The sequence below is a fragment of the Oryx dammah genome, unplaced genomic scaffold (assembly GCF_014754425.2).
Source record: "Oryx dammah isolate SB20612 unplaced genomic scaffold, SCBI_Odam_1.1 HiC_scaffold_26, whole genome shotgun sequence".
Classification (NCBI taxonomy): Eukaryota; Metazoa; Chordata; class Mammalia; order Artiodactyla; family Bovidae; genus Oryx; species Oryx dammah.
In genome coordinates, this window is record NW_024070210.1 from 29,285,500 (window position 1) to 29,299,976 (window position 14,477).

At 44.5% G+C, this 14,477-nt stretch overlaps 1 protein-coding gene across 2 annotated transcripts in view; it reads right to left on the reverse strand.

Annotated features, from left to right (window-relative positions):
• PRKCH (protein kinase C eta) overlaps positions 1–14,477 on the reverse strand; it is a 367,851-nt gene that overhangs the window by 214,649 nt on the left and 138,725 nt on the right. The gene's annotated exons all lie outside the window — the stretch shown is intronic.

The window sequence follows — 14,477 nt, forward strand, 5'->3', positions numbered from 1 at the left end:
ATGACTACTGGAAAAACCACAGCCTTGACTAGACAGACCTATGTTGGCAAAGTGATACCTCTGCTTTTGAATATGCTATCTAGGTTGGTCTTAACTTTCCTTCCAAGGAGTAAGAGTCTTTTAATTTCATGGCTGCAATCACCATCTGCAGTGATTTCGGAGCCAAAAAAAATAAAGTCTGACACTGTTTCCACTGTTTCTCCATCTATCTGCCATGAAGTGATGGGACCAGATGCCATGATCTTCGTTTTCTGAATGTTGAGCTTTAAGCCAACTTTTTCACTCTCCTCTTTCACTTTCATCAAGAGGCTTTTTAGTTCCTTTTCACTTTCTGCCATAAGGGTGATGTCAGCTGCATATCTGAGGTTACTGATATTTCTCCCGGCAATCTTGATTCCAGTTTGTGCTTCTTCCAGCCCAGCATTTCTCATGATGTACTCTGCTTATAAGTTAAATAAGCAGGGGGACAATATACAGCTTTGATGTACTCCTTTTCCTATTTGGAACCAGTCTGTTGTTCCATGTCCTGTTCTAACTGTTACTTCCTGACCTGCATATAGGTTTCTCAAGAGGCAGGTCAGGTGGTCTGGTATTCCCATCTCTTTCAGAATTTTCCACAGTTTATTGTGGTTCACACAGTCAAAGGCTTTGGCATAGTCAATAAAGTAGAAATAGATGTTTTTCTGGAACTCTCTTGCTTTTTCAATGATCCAGCGGATGTTGGCAATTTGATCTCTGGTTCCTCTGCCTTTTCTAAAACCAGCTTGAACATCTGGAAGTTCATGGTTCATGTACTGCTGAAGCCTGGCTTGGAGAATTTTGAGCATTACTTTACTAGTGTGTGAGATGAGTGCAATTGTGCGGTAGTTTGAACATTCTTTGGCATTGTCTTTCTTTAGGATTGGAATGAAAATTGACCTTTTCCAGTCCTGTGGCCACTGCTGAGTTTTTCAAATTTGCTGGCATATTGAGTGCAGCACTTTCACAGCATCATCTTTCAGGATTTGATATAGCTCAACTGGAATTCCATCACCTCCACTAGCTTTGTTTGTAGTGATGCTTTCTAAGGCCCACTTGACTTCACATTCCAGGATGTCTGGCTCTAGGTGAGTGATGACACCATCATGATTATCTGGGTCATGAAGCTCTTTTTTGTACAGTTCTTCTGTGTATTCTTGCCACCTCTTCTTAATATCTTCTGCTTCTGTTAGGTCCATACCATTTCTGTCCTTTATCGAGCCCATCTTTGCATGAAATGTTCCCTTAGTATCTCTAATTTTCTTGAAGAGATCTCTAGTCTTTCCCATTCTGTTTTTTTCCCTCTCTTTCTTTTCATTGATCGCTGAGGAAGGCTTTCTTATCTCTCCTTGCTTTCTTTGGAACTCTGCATTCAAATGCTTATATCTTTCCTTTTCTCCTTTGCTTTTCGCTTCTCTTCTTTTCACAGCTATTTGTATGGCCTCCTCAGACAGCCATTTTGCTTTTTTGCATTTCTTTTCCTTGGGGATGGTCTTGATCCTTATCTCCTGTACAAATCCTATTCATCCTGAAAACCCAGCTCAGAATAGCCCCTGCCATGGAAGGTCCTCCCAACCTTCCCAAGGGCCAAGCTATGACTATCTTCTATCACACAGTGATGAAAAGTACCTATTTAGGATAGGGTGATCCTTGACTGAAAGCAACCAGAAGACAGGCCCACATTTTATTCTTCCTTATGCTTTCAGTCCCTAGCATACAATGTCCCTGATTCAGGAAACATTTCCTAAATTGAATTAAAAATGCAACATACATTCAATATTACCATTCAGCATTTCAACAGGTAATGTCTCTGGTGGCTAGGATCTACTTGTCTTTTTTTTAAATTGAAGTATAATTGCTTTACACTGCTGTGTGAGTTTCTGCTGTACAGCAAAGTGAATCAGCCATAGACATATATAAATCCCCCCCCACCCTTTTTTGTATTTCCTTCCCATTTGGGTCACCACAGAGCGCTGAGTAGAGTCCCCTATGCTATACAGTAGGTTCTCATAGTTATTTATTTTATACATAGCAGTATATATGTATCATTCTCTGTCTTCCAATTCCTCCCACTCCCCTGCTTTTCCCCTTAGTATCCGTACATTTTTTTTTCTATGTCTGCATCTCTATTTATGCTTTGCAAATAAGATCATCTTTAACATTTTTCTAGATTCCATATATATGAATTAATATACAGTGTTTGTTTTTCTAACTTACTTCACTCTGTATGACAGTCTCTAAATCCATCCACATCTCTGCAAACGACACAACTTTGTTCCTTTTATGGCTTAGTAATATTCCAGTGTATACATGCACCACATCTTCTTTTTCCATTCTTCTATTGATGGACATTTAGGTTGCTTTCATGTCTTGGCTATTGTAAATAGTGCTTCAGTGAACACTGGGGTACATAAATCTTTTTGAATTAAGGTTTTCTGTGGGTATATGCCAAGGAGTGGGATTGCTAGGTGATGTGGTAATTCTATTTTAAGGAACCTCCATACTGTTCTCCATAGTGACTGTATCAATTTATATTCCCATCAACAGTGTAAGAGTGTTCCCTTTCCTCCACATCCTGTCCAGCATTTACTATTTGTAGATTTTTTGATGATGGCCATTGTGACCAGTGTGACATGATACCTCATTGTAGTTTTGATTTGCATTTCTTTAATAATAAGGGTGTTGAGCATCTTTTCACCTGTTTATTGGCCATCTAAATGTCTTTCTTTGGAGAAACGTCTATTTAGGTCTTCTGTCCATTTTGGGGTTGTGTTGTTTGTTTTGATATTGAGCTGCATGAGCTGTCTGTATTTTGGGGGGATTAATCCTTTGTCAGTTGCTTCATTTGCAAATATTTTTCTCCCATTCTAAGGGTTGTCTTTTCATCTTGTTTATGGTTTCCTTTGCTGTGCAAAAGCTTTTAAGCTTAATTAAATTCCATTTGTTTATTTTTGCTTTTATTTCCATTACTCTAGTAGGTAAGTCAAAAAAGATCTTGCTGTAATTTATATTAAAAAGTGTTCTGCCTATGTTTTTCTCTAAGAGCTTTATAGTGTCTAGCCTTACATTTAAGTCTTTAATTCATTTTTAGGGTCTACTTTTAATATGTAGAGGCCACACAATTTTGCAGACAGCCTCTATGGGAGGCTGTATCCGTATCTTAAGCTGAAATGACATTTCCATACATGGAAAACAAACAAAAGAAAACAGCAAGTCTGTTTTCCCCTAGAGCACACTTGTATTGCTACCAGAACATTTTTTTCTACACTGATTGGGAAATGTTTCTTAAAACTTTATCTCCGTCTGTAAATTCCAGTTATATGCAGCACACAGAGGACAGGAATCTGACTCACAGATAGGAACCCCTTTAAGACCACAGTGACGATGATGAGTTTCATAAAATGTCACTCATTCAGTGCCTTGTTGGCAAAGCAGAAATATAATCATTAAATGCCAAAACATGAGAGCTGCACTATATGGACTGCTTGTTTTTTAACATAACCGGTTCATTTTAAATATATGCTCGCTGAGCTAATCTTTTGTTCCCTGGATGCCCCCCACTCTGATAACTCTGCCCCATCACAACAGCTGGCAGCCTGCTAACTCCTGCTCACATTCAACAGATCCCTATTTCCACCTCCTCTTCTTAGCTCAGGGCCCCAGTTCCCTCAAATGCCACAGTGTAGCTGCTGACAGCTGTTAGCAGCCCCTAAACAGGAACTCTGTCTACAAACTCAGGAAAAAAAAAGATATAATATTTATGTTTTTATAAAGAAGATCTGACACATTTTCTTGGACCTCTGTAGAGAGTAAATTGATCTAGCTTACTTGACTTTCCATATATAGGCTGGACCATCAGATGCTCACATAAGGCAGGGGTTTTCAACTGGCGAGATTTTTCCCTCCAAGACCGTCTGTTCATGTCTGGAGACTTTTTTGGTTGTCATAATTAGGGACATGCTATTGGCATTAGTGAATGGAAGCTGGGGATGCTCTCATCCTACAGTACACAGGATAGCCCTGACTCTCTCATAAAAAAGGATTATCCTGCCCCCAACGTTAGCAGTGGGCAAATCTCATCACATTACATAAATAAGTGATTTAAATTCTATATAAAACTTTTAGTAAATTTAAGTAACTTCATATATATATGTATATTGCTGTTGTTTAGTCATTCAGGCATTTCTGACTTTGTGACCCCATGGACTGTAGCCATCAGGCTCCTTTGTCCATGGGACTTCCCAGGCAATAATACTGGAGTAGGTTGCGACTGTCACTCCCTTCCCCAGGGGATCTTCCCGACCCAGGGATCTCATATATATATATATATATATTTTACTAGAAAGGTTGATTATTCATCAGTCATTTAATTCCTTGACATATTGACCTGCTGGTGAAGGCCAAGGCTGTGGAGATAAAGTTCTGAGCAATGTGGAGGGAACTTCCTGCTACAGATCTGACCTGAAGCCAAAGTAAAGAGGGACAAATTGAATTTATGAAAGTGAAAGAGTTAGTTGCTCAGTTGTGTCCCACTCTTTGTGACCCCATGGACTGCAGCCTGCCAGGCTCTTCTATACATGGAATTCTCCAGGCAAGAATACTGGAGTGGGTTGCCATTCCCTTCTCTAGGGGATCTTCCTGACCCAGGGATTGAACCCAGGTCTCCTGCATTACAGGCAGATTCTTTACCATCTGAGCCACCAGGGAAGCCCCTGGTGAGTTTACGAGCAGGATCTCAATTCCGCAGGTCCCCAAAAGTGCGACCTGAACCAGTCTATAGGTCCAGCTCCCTACTTTGCTGGTTGTGTCCAACTCATTTTGAACCACCTTTCACCACTGGTAGACACACACTAGCACAGAAGGTCTGGGCTAGTCATGGGCAAGGGCTACTTCCCACTTTGCAAGGAGATCTGAAATGAGTGAGAGGAAGGACAGGGATAAGGCACTTCCCATGGGCAGAGGATTGGGAATGCATGTAGGGAAGAGGGGAGGCATTTTGCTGGAAGGGCTGTCCTCTTGTTTTGGTTGGGAATTAAACATTACATCATTTTAATGTTGAAAATATCATATACCATAAGGATGAAATTGAGTTTCTGGGAAGAGTTCCAAGACTCCCTTTGTACGACCTAAGCAAGACATCATCACAGACCATCCTAAAGAAGTGGGTAGGAGTGAGCTCCAAATACAGCAAGCTCTTTTGCTGTGCAAATATACTGAAAGCTGGATGGCTGCACAGAAACAGGAACTCCCTGGGTGGCCCTAAAGGGGAGACAGGGCCTGCCAAAGCCTCTGCCGCTGCAGCACGGAGGGTCTCTGGTGAGAGGAGCCGAGGTACTCTCTGGCTTCAGAAGGCAGGGAAAGGAACCCTGCATAGGAGCAGTCAGTCCTGAAGGCACGGATACAGGGGTGCGGCCAGGGAATGCTGTCCCGACAGCCTCCTGTGGGGCTCTCAGGGAAGAGGTTAGTCTTCCCAGCAGGATAAGGAACTCTGTACCTACAGCCACAGTGAGCGTGGCAAGTAAGCTGAGCTGCTGCTTAGCCATGACACCTCCTGCTTTGATCCCCAAGCCTGTTGCCCTCCCTGCCCCCAGGAATCTCCATCAGGTCTTCAATTCCCTGCAGCAGATGGGAATATACAAGCAAATACAGCTTCAAGACACTTCTCCTGGACTCTCCTGTAAGCAGATGGCTGCTCTGAGCCTGCCCGAAAAGTAATCCCAGAAATTCAACCATGACCAGCCCAGCGCAGAGGGGTGACTCTCTGCTCTGGACCTGCTACTCAGGTCCCGAATTCCCCAGGAGGACACCGGCTCCATGAGAGAAGGGGCTCCTTCCTGCTTTGTCCACCACTATGTCCTCAGGGCTCAGAGCCGGGCCTACACCCTGGAGGAACTCTGTGCACATTTGCCGAATGAACGAACACCCCCGATCTTCACCAGCTGGTGGATGAGTCTCTGAAATTTCAGGCTGGCAAAGTTTATACTGACAGACAGAGCTGACTTTGTCCTGAGAGGCCTTCAACCTGGAGCCTGAGAAGAGATAGACATAGCTGTGTTCTGACCAGTGATGAAGCAATTATGGAAAAAGCAAGTATTTCAAAACCAGAAGACATTCGAGTCTATGGTTTCCACCCAGTGCAGTTGGGTTTCTAGACTGCATGATTCTGGGGGGGCTTGCTCCAGCCACCCACAGATGTTGCCTTAGGTCTTGGCCCCAAGGTCCTAGTTGGTCCTAACAAAGGCCAACCCAGCTTCCCAGGGAAATACCCGCAGGCCACCCTAGGGTGCTAGTTGGACTGTTAGTCTTCTATTCTGGTTGCCCTTCTGAGGAAAGACTGGCCCGGAGGTAAAAATTTCCCCCAGAATCCAGAGCTCCTTTTCAGCTACCTTCCCTTTTGTAGCAGGGAGGAAATACAGTCCTTATACTGTCTATGCCACGTGTATGACTCTCCTCTTGCCAGCCAGACTGAGCATTGCAAACACTGTTTCTTTCCCTTGCCCTCCATCAGTGTGATTCCGGACTGGCTGACTTGTCACTAAACTATTTGGCAGAAAGCCCCTCACGTTCTCATGCCTGGAGCCACTCCCGGCACTTCCAGCCCGGAGCTTTAGAACAGGGCCCCGCTGAGGTCTGAGCACCCATAGCTTGGCAGGTTCCCAGGCATGGTTAGGGAAAACCGTAACCAATGCTCCCTACCACAGAGCTTCGCCGGTCATCAGACACTCAGGGGCCGAGTCTGACCCCAGCAAGTCTCGGCCAAGTCAAAGGAAATGACACACAATCTGAACCGCCTCCACACACTGGAGCTGGGGGGTCCAGGCCATCTCTGGGTCATCACCGTGGGTGACAGCTAGTGACAAGGCCAGTTGCAGCTGAATAACCTCAAAAGGAAACACATGCCAACCCTTTCAAGCCCTTTGGTCACACCAAGTGTTCTGGCATCCTCCCCGAGCAAAGACAGCCAAAGGAACAGCAAGAACTCCGGGTTCTCCTATTTCTCATTCATTTTCACGACCCTAATGAGTCACAGATAGTCGGGAAGCTGGGAAGCCTCCGGGGACAGAAGCAAAGGTCCTAAATCAGCCCCCTCCGCCCCCCGCTAGAAATTCAGAGCCCAGAGACAGCCCATGTGCACTCTGGCCCCAGTGGGAACACGATTAACGTCAGGAACATGCCCAACTGGGAAACACCACGTTCTGGCTGGTTTTCTATTTTGATCTGAGCCAAAGGCAAACTATACCAAGTGACCCATAAGCAGACCACATTGTGTTTACGGCACTCATTGCTCAGCGGAAGGAGGAAGCCCAGTTCCAAACAGGTTAAGAAGAAATGGCCTTTCCTTAGGTGTTTTATAAAAGGCCACAAAACCCGATGCTGGGAAAACCTGCCTTTATTCCTGGCTGATAATAGGCAGAGGACCTTCCTCAAGACAAAGGTGCTGTTAGCTCAGCCAGGATGAGAACCCAGAGCTCGCCTGTGAAGGCTGCAGTGCAGTCCCCTCCTGACGAGGTTCTAAAAAACGCACTTCAGGGCGGCAGGATGAGTCTGCTGCCCATCTCTCCTGTGTGCGTCTCTCTTTGACACGTACACCCCTCTGCTAATATTTAACATAATGACAGAGAAAATAACTCAGGGTTGTTCCCCTGCACCCCTGTTGCTGGGTGATCTTCAGACATAGTTTAAGTGTGACTTATGTGCACTGAGGTCAGTTTGCACCGGTTAGGTGAGCTGACAGCACTTGGGTCACAAGATTCCTAGCCACCCTGCCCTTCAAAGGCAGGGTTTCTGCTTTATTGATGGACACTGAGGTGCGGCCCCTTAGGGAAGCGATGGTCCCTGCCAGAACTCCAGCTGCACTGCTCTGTGAGCAACCCCCCGCAGAGGCCACCTGACGACACCCCATCAGTAGGGAGGTGAGAGCGCCCAGCTGCTGTCCTTGTAAAAGGAGGTTCTGTGTAATGCCTCCTCCGCCCGGGGCAGCAGATCACCAGCGCACAAACGCGCTCATAGCTCCAACGTGGCCTGGGCACCGGGCACAGTGTGTCCTGTTTTCCAAACGGAAACCTTTACTCTAACAAACTGGGTCTCTGAACAAAGGCTCAAGCATCTGACCAGCGTTTACTCTGCCGCTCCCCCTCCTGCTGCCGCTGCCTCTTTGTTCCTCCTGGTCTCGGCCCTCAGCTCTCAGCCAGGCTCCAGGAGCGCCAAGGAGAGCCCCGGGAGCTGGGGGTGGGGAGACCCGGATTCCAGGCCATAAATGCCAGCAGGCTCAGCTGCCGACACAACAGTCCCTGATTAAGATGAAAGGAGTGTGAAGTGAATTTAACCTGAAAGGGTGGGAAAGCCAGTGTACCCCAGGCTAGCAGCCCGGACCTGGGCCCTCCTGGCTTCAGGAGGCCTCACTCCCCACACCCCATCAACAAAGAAACAGAAGCACATTGCAGGAACTGGCAAACAGAACAAAGAAGAGAAAAATCATCCATAATTCCACTGCCTTCATAAGAGTCCCTGATAGTTTACTGGCATCATTTCCTTTCTGGCTTTTTTTTTTTTTTTTTTTTGAGGAGGGGACAGGTTTGCCAAGTTGCTCTCCCAGGAGGATCCTGAAATAGATTCACACTGCTAATTATCATAAATTCTGTACTATTTCCTGGCCTCCCATCTCTTGTCCCACCATTTACTCTGTTTAATTTTGGGCAAGTAATTTAGCTCCTCCTTCACTTTATCACTCAGCAAAATGAGGATAATAATTGTATCCATCTTCTAGGGCTGATGTAAGAATTGTATGGAATAAATCATATATGTTAGATGCTTCTGAAAATAACACACAATCTTTAGTGTGTTACTTTAGTGTGTTTCACTACTTAATATTCAATCATATCTCTACTGGCCAAAAACGTTCATCAAGTAGTACATTTTTAAAGTAGATTCCCATTGCTGAAGACTGAGGTTGTTTCCAGTATCTTCCTAGTATAAATTATGCACTGAAAATTAAACATATTAATGCATAACATCTTATTCTTTATGTTGCTTTCTTTGGCTATGTTATCAGAAATAAAATCAACAGATCCAAGAGTATAAGCATTGATCCAGACTGTAAGCCATGATCCAGATTAACGAATTATTCACAAACTATTAGAATTTACAATGCTTTCAGAAATTTATGAGAATGCCAATGGAATGATGTACTTGCAACTAATATGTATTATGATTAAAAAAAATCTGGGGCAATAATTCATGGGCCCATAATTCTATGTAGCAAACTTGATAAATTATCTAATATTTGAAATTTGCTTATCTTTTTGTTTTGACCAAGAACAAAAAGAGCTCCCAAATCCCTGTTTTGTGAGAGCTTATTGTCACCGTCATGTAGGGTCTGTGCTGGCCCCTGGGAGTCCCAGGACATGTTTTGGTGTAGGGAAGGAGGCAGTCATCACCATACCCAGTTGGTTCACTTTTGAACCATGTCATGCATGTGGCAAGAGCGTGTCTGCATTCTCACCTTTGGTCCTCACAGCAATCCCACTTTCATCTCCACCACGAGAACTCTAGGGCTCAAAGGAATTTTAAGGGAGTTGCAAGCCATTCAGACAGAGGAAAACAGAGTTGGAAGGACTCAGCTTCCTTTTCCAAGGGCAAGGCTGCTGCCATATCAACAGGTTGGAGGGGAGCCAGTGCAGACAGTAGGGGCTTAAGCAGATGCTGAATCAACAACCTCTATGTTGTACAAGATACCAAGTGGACGGAGCCTGACTCCAGAGTCAGCCTGACCCAGAGATGAACCTTGTTTCCACCACTCAGCTCAAGGGAGCCTTGGCAAGTTGCTTCCTTTCTCCTGGGCCTCAGAGACACTCATTCTGCAGGCCTGGACAGTGAGAGAAGTGCTGTTTCTACCAGCATCTTCCCAATGAAGCGACACATTGCAAATGCTGGAGAGTCGCTCCCACGTCTCACATCGGGTCCCTTCTAAATTCTGCAGGGGCGACTGTTACAGTTTCGCATGACACACTGATCAGCATCTTCTTTTAGATGTCAGGGCCTGCCAAACCCAGTTGCTGAAAAGTAGTCATTTACCTGCTGTAATTTCTCATAGTAACTGGCATTTTCTGTTCTTTATATTTAGTTTTTCAATAGCAAACAGGGATAGTGACTGAGGACTTCTGACAGATGGACTGATGCAGAGAGCAAATGACATGCATATGTAGAGTCTGATATCTTGCAAATCTGAGAGATGGCTTAAACTATAGCAATATGAAAACTGCATATCTTTATCTCAGCATAAGAAAAATGCACTTGATTCTTTTAAGCTGTTCCTACCACTTTATCATCTAGACTTAGGGGAGGGGAAAATTACCTTTATCCTTTGCTTTGGAGACATCTACTGCCACACACAAAATTTAAACCCCAAAGTCAGCTCCTTGCAGGTGCAGAAATAAAAATCACCTTGTGGTAACGACTGCCACCTTGTGGCCATATATGAAACTGTCACTAAAAATAGATGGCCAATGTTAATAAAGGCTTCTACCAGCTCCAGTATTCTTGCCTGGAAAATCACACACACACACACACACACACACACACACACACACGCACACATACACACATCAGCTTCAGTCTATAGGGTCACAAATAGTCACACATGACTGAACACATATGATACACACACTACATCAGCTGAACACTGGTAATCACATGGAGATATCTGGGGATATTTTACAGTTCACATTTTCCTGGAAAATTCTGCATTGTATATTCTATATTTATGGGCCTTCCAATCTGTTTCAGGTTACTTTCTTTTCTACTACAACATCATCTAATTGTTTGTAAGACCTCAGACTGCTTCTATAGAATCACGGGGATTTCCTTGGGTAGGTAAAAGCCCCCTGGAGTTGGGCAGGAGACACTACTTTATTTGTTCATTAGAATAACTTGAAGTGGCCACTGCATGACCACGTCAGTCAGCTGTCTGACTCAAAGATTATCACCAGTTAATATCATCCAACCCAATGTCACAGAAAACTATCGGCTCTTTGGTGAGGCCCTGAATGTAGTCCTGCCTGGCTCATGAAACGAGGAGGAGCTGAGCTTGAAGCCCAGATGGACAACCAGTGCCACCCACCAGTCTTGCCTTCTTCACAAGGGTGTTCTCAAACCCAGAACCGTCACCCCACTTTTCTCTGAGAAAAAAGTTCTCACCCCACTTTTCTCTGAGAAAACAGCTAGATGAGGACCAGCAAAAGACTTTAGGTGGACAAAGCACAGAGTTTGGGAAATAATGTTTTGAGGTTACTCCAGGTAGCAATGGAGGATGGGCAGAACTGAGCTCTGATGGAACCATGGACCCAGAAATGGGAAGCAGAGAATCAGGGGCATGGTGGCAGGGGCAGCATGGGCTCCAGGACTCCTGGAGCCACTGGGGACTCTGATGAAGAGGGTGTGGCCTCAAAGGGCCCAGACCATGAGAGGCAAGAGGAAGGAATGCCAGGGAAACTGCAGCCCAAGGAGCTATTAGTTGGACCTTGAGGTGCTTGGACAGCACGGGTGTGCATGCCACGCATCCCCTTTTACCTGTCCTCCTGCCTCCTGGCTTCCCTGCTCCATCCGTTCTCCATGCTGCGCATGTGCCTTTGCCAACACAAGGGGCCCTTACACATATGTGATGCTTGGCCTCACTTACTGTTGCAGAAATGCCAATTAGAACTCCAAAGTCACGTTAAAAAAAAATCTCTCCAGCCATCAAAATGATAGGCAGCATCATAACAGGAGAGGAGGGGAAATAAGCCTTCTCAAATGTGGTTTGGGAGTGTGAATTTAGAAATACAGCCAGCAAGTGGAAAGAGCTTGGGCTCAGCAATCAGACTGCCTGGCTTTAAAACCTCTGCCACTTGGAAGCTAAATTTCTTCCTGCCTCAGTTTGCTCATTCGTAAAATGGGAGTGATGTTAACAGAACTTATTTCACAGGATTACCATAAAGATTAATAATACACATAAGGCACTTAGAACAGTGCCTGGTATATAAGTAATAAAGTCTTAGCTATTTTCAGCCATGATAGGAGAGAAGGCCCACTAGACTCCATCAGAATCATAAATCCATCCATTTTTGACCAAGCAGTACCACTTCCCATAGTGTCCCGTATAGACATCATAGCACAGGCACATAAGATAAAAGTACAAGGGACTCACTGTAAATTTGATTGAAATAAAAGTATAACCTAAGTATATACCAACAGGAAATAGGTTAAATAATTTGTATTATGGTCTTAAAATGGAATACTATGCAGCCATTATAAATGAGGCAGTCAGGTATATACAAATATGAGACAATCTCATGATACATTATGTTTTTTTTTTCAGACAAATAAGGTGAATGGGGATGCAATGTACAATATGGTGACTATAGTCAATGATATGGTATTGAATACTGAGAGTTGCTGAAAGTATTTCTTAAAGGTTCTCAACACAAGAAAAAACTTCTGTAACTAAGTGTGCTGATAGATGCTAACTGGATTTAGTTGTGGTGCTCATTTTACTACATATGCAAATATAAAATCATTTTTTGCACACCTAAAACAATGTTAAATGTCAATTATATTTCATTTTTAATATGCAAATTTTTAAAAAGTATAAATTTTGCAAGATGTATTACAGAGATTTACTCTCTTAATAAAACCATTTTGGATTTTTTCCTTAAGAAGACAGGGGTGGGGGACTTCCCTAGTGGTCCAGTGGTTAAGAATCTGTCTTCCAATGCAGGTGACACAGGTTCGATCCCTGGTTGGGGAACTAAGATCCCACACACTTCAAGGCAACTAAGCCTGAGCGCCACAATTACTGAGCACACGTGCCTCTACCAGAGAGAAGCCCACGGGTTGGAATGAAGTCTGTGTGCCACAGCCAAGACCCAAGGCAGCCAAAAATAAACAAGCATTTTTAAAAAGGAGGGTACAGAATGGTGTGCAAATATATACCACCATTTATGTTTTTTTAAATAAATACGGATGCATATATGTTGTGTGTATGTATGCTTTTGTGTACAAACCATTCTCTGAACGGCTATACATGAAAGTACTAATAATAGTTTCAATCAAAGAAAGGAGATGAATACTTGGAAAATGCTTATATTACCCACTGCATACAAAAAATTTGCTTTTTCATAGTTTAAATCTGTAATCTGGTATGTCATTCTTCTGCTTAAATGTCTTTCATTCATTCTTGGGGCTAAAATACAAGCTCTTTTAACAGAGCCCTCAAGGCTCTCACAGCCTGGTCCTGGCCTGCCCCACTTCTTCAGTCCCAGTTCTCACCAGGCCCCTTCTCAACCTCACATTTTGCGCTTGTGGGCTTCATTCACCCTTTTTGTTGCTGTTTACTGGTGGTGGTTTAGTCACTAAGTCATGTCTGACTCTTGCCCTCCAGGCTCCTCTGATCCATGGGATTTTCCAGGCAAGAATTCTGGAGAGGGGTGCCATTTTCTCCTCCAGGGGATCTTCCTGACCCAGAGGCCAAACCTGCATCTCCTGTTTAGGAGGCATTTTCTTTACTGATTGAGCTACCACAGAAGACCTGTTTCCTGGTAGACCCACCCGGAGCTGCTCACCATGGACAAATTACTCCCTTTCACTCTCTCTGCCTGATTAATTCTAACCGGTCCTTCTGGTTCCAGTGTAGCTGTTACTTTCTCTAGAGATGCCTTGCAGCATCCCTGGACCAGGTGTGACGCCCCCATCCCACTCCTACCACGGCCTTTACACCCCTGATGGTGGCAGAGACAAGGGACGTGTCCTGAATTCTCTTGCAGAATGCCTTTGAGAAGCAAGAAGGTTGGGAAATAACTGCCAGACCCTCCCGGTGCCTTCATAGGAGCCCTCTCCCCTCTTCATTGGCAGCAGAAGCCCAGTCCTGAGCCCAGTCTAACTGGGCTGCAGAATGCCCCGCCTCAGGGACGAGCCAAGGTGGATGTGAGCCCACTGTGACAAAGCAGCTTATCTCGGCTAGATATTCGCTCCTGCAGCCTCCTCTGCAACTCAGGATGAGCCTATAACTCAAGTCTAGGAAAGATTTTTCTATCCCTGATAAGAGGAAAGTGCATGAAGCCCCTCTGCCTCTGCTCCCTGTGCTTCCTGCTTCAGATGCTGGCATGTGATGTGTGATGGTTAGGGCTGTGATATTAGGGCAAGTACCTTGAGACCTCAAGGGCAAGAGATGCCTGATGACACTAAGCATCTCATACAATCCTAATAGCGCTATCATCAGACTTCTCAAGAAAAAAGTCTCTACTATGAACTAAACTCATCCTTTCTGTTTATTGTGTAAACCACTATCAGTCATATATTCTGTTAACCACACCCAAAAGCATTCCTAATTGCACCCCATGATGAAAGTGAAGTCGCTCAGTCCTGTCTGACTCTTTGCGACCCCATGGACTGTAGCCTACCAGGCTCCTCTGTCCATGGGATTT